This window comes from Portunus trituberculatus, chromosome 46 (assembly GCF_017591435.1).
Source record: "Portunus trituberculatus isolate SZX2019 chromosome 46, ASM1759143v1, whole genome shotgun sequence".
Lineage (NCBI taxonomy): Eukaryota > Metazoa > Arthropoda > Malacostraca > Decapoda > Portunidae > Portunus > Portunus trituberculatus.
Genome location: NC_059300.1, coordinates 21,543,300 through 21,545,799, shown reverse-complemented (window position 1 = coordinate 21,545,799; position 2,500 = coordinate 21,543,300). Strand labels below are relative to the sequence as shown.

The following is a 2,500-nucleotide window of genomic DNA, read 5'->3' as shown; positions in this document are numbered from 1 at the left end:
CAGTGACACTCGTTGTGGGCTTCTTAAGTTCATCTTTTATAAAGTGAGTGCCTCACCATGTCACTGGAAGCATGACTCACAGCTTGTGTACTCGTAGGTAAAACACCGCGATTCGGTTTTACGAACCCTCCATTAATGTGACACACGATCGACAGCGAGACACCGCGATTCTCCGAAAACACTCATTACCGAAAACGTCTGTTTGCCATTTCGGGTAGCAACACTGTCAGAAATCGATAAATTAATAAAGTTACTACATCATAAATTTTGCACTCCACTAGCACAGCAAATCTCGACCAAAACTGGAGATTGTCGCAGCCACATATTGGTGTTGTGATGAAGTTTTCGCTCCGCTGTTGGAAGCTGAATTTCACGAACAACAACTGTACTATACTTTGCGATAACTATGAGTCATGTTACATGTCTCAACTTCGTTTTGCTTTGTTCATGTATAACCTCTTATATATACTGAAGTGCATAGCTCATGAAGAAACTTATTATGAGACCTTAATGATAATCACTTTCTTTGTCTGTCTAAGCAACTCAAATATCGTTCGTTAACTTTCTTCACTTCCCAAGTGCATCGTACAAAAAATACGGTTTTCTGTAAATTGCAGAAACAAAGTACAATATTTTTTGTCAAAACAGTAATGTCCTGAGCCCGAGGATGACTTTTGGTACAGAATCTATCGTCATTATATTAGATGATTGGACTTAATAGAAAGATTAGTGATGGAAATATTTTTTCTTTGAAAATAAAAAAATGATAAAGAACTACAGGACTCTAAATTAATTAAATATGCTCAAAAATTTCCAACGGAGAGAAAAACGTAGAGAAAATAAGATAAAAAATACGACAAATAATCACTGTGTTGTACCTGTTTCCAAGGCGATGAGAAATGCGAATGAGAAATGTAACAGCTGCTGTTTAACAGGAAGAGGAACAAATTTGTCCACCAGACTGGCCGTGAGAGGAATATAACATTTTCTAACTTTGATAATCTTTTAGAGGACGAAATGAGTAAATAAGTACTTGAAATTATAAAAGAATAAAGAAAAATTAGAAATAAATAAATGAATAAATAAATAAATAAATAAATAAATAAATAAATAAATAAATAATATATATATATATATATATATATATATATATATATATATATATATATATATATATATATATATAGAGAGAGAGAGAGAGAGAGAGAGAGAGAGAGAGAGAGAGAGAGAGAGAGAGAGAGAGAGAGAGAGAGAGAGAGAGAGTGTGGGTGTAATTCACCTCGGTCGCCTGCTGATCACCCAGCCAGTCTTCCCCATTACGGAGCGAGATCAGAGCTCATAGACCGATCTTCGGGTAGAACTGAGACCACAACACTCTCCACACACCGGGAAAGCGAGGCCACAACCCCTCGAGTTACATCCCGTACCTATTTACTGCTAGGTGAACAGGGGCCACACATTAAGAGGCTTGCCCATTTGCCTCGCCGCCTCCGAGACTCGAACCCGGACCCTCTCGATTGGGAGTCGAGCGTGCTAATCACTACACTACGCGGTGTATGTGTGTGTGTGTGTGTGTGTGTGTGTGTGTGTGTGTGTGTGTGTGTGTGTGTGTATTTTAATAAAATAAGTCTCATTAACATTGTAGAAAATTTTATAGTTTAAAGGTCATGGTTATACACGGCACAGTCAAGTCTGGAGCGTGGCGGAGATTAGATTATGACAGGGGACAGCGTTAATGTTTGTGCCGACGCGCCCTGAGATCTGAGTGTTGTGGAGGAAAGAATGAGATCGAGGAAGGAGTGACGATGGGGCATATGGGGCACGGGTAGAACAGTATACCAAGGGTTGAACATGTTCTAGAGGTTGCCTAGTAAAATGTAGAGTTAGTAGAACACTTAGGGCGAGCTGGGATAGCCCAATGGAGGAAAGCTTTTGGTCTCTGTCCCAAATGTGGATTCTGAACATTTTTTTTAAGCAAAGCAATTATCTTTAATAGATTTCAAAGTTAAGCAATGTGTGTGTGTGTGTGTGTGTGTGTGTGTGTGTGTGTGTGTGTGTGTGTGTGTGAAAGAGAGAGAGAGAGAGAGAGAGAGAGAGAGAGAGAGAGAGAGAGAATCTGAGCAGGCTGGCTTACCTTTTAGTGTTTGTCAAGGTGCCGTCACACTACCACATTTTCGTCAAGTTTCTAAAAATCGACAATATTCTTGATTGCTCCCCGTCTCACACGAACAACCGTTCGACTGCACTTTCGTCGATAGAAAACAAATTGTATGGCTCTGTGGTCTCTCTCTTTCTCTCTCTCTCTCTCTAGCTACATTAGGTGATGCCTGCTAGCCTCTCCCGCCCAGCATGTCAGTATCCTTGCTTGCCCAGCGAAGTAACATTGCAACAAAAAGGCATAACTGGCTACTCACACTGGCATGCCGGGGGCCCAGCCAACCAGGGATCCCAGTTCTTTATGAGTGCCGCTCTGCTGACGCATAGGCAGGCAGTTGCTGTT

The 2,500-nt window shown here is 40.8% G+C and overlaps 1 protein-coding gene across 2 annotated transcripts in view; it reads right to left on the bottom strand.

Moving 5' to 3' along the window:
- LOC123519855 (sugar transporter ERD6-like 9) overlaps positions 1–2,500 on the bottom strand; it is a 133,773-nt gene that overhangs the window by 130,621 nt on the left and 652 nt on the right. Inside the window, exon 2 of one of the 2 annotated variants that reach the window (XM_045281443.1) lies at positions 2,415–2,500. This exon is cut by the window's right edge and continues 6 nt beyond it. The gene's annotated coding sequence lies outside the window, so the exon portion shown is untranslated. Of the gene's footprint in view, positions 1–2,134; positions 2,385–2,414 lie in introns of those variants that run through there. The other variant, XM_045281441.1, reaches the window with a different exon arrangement.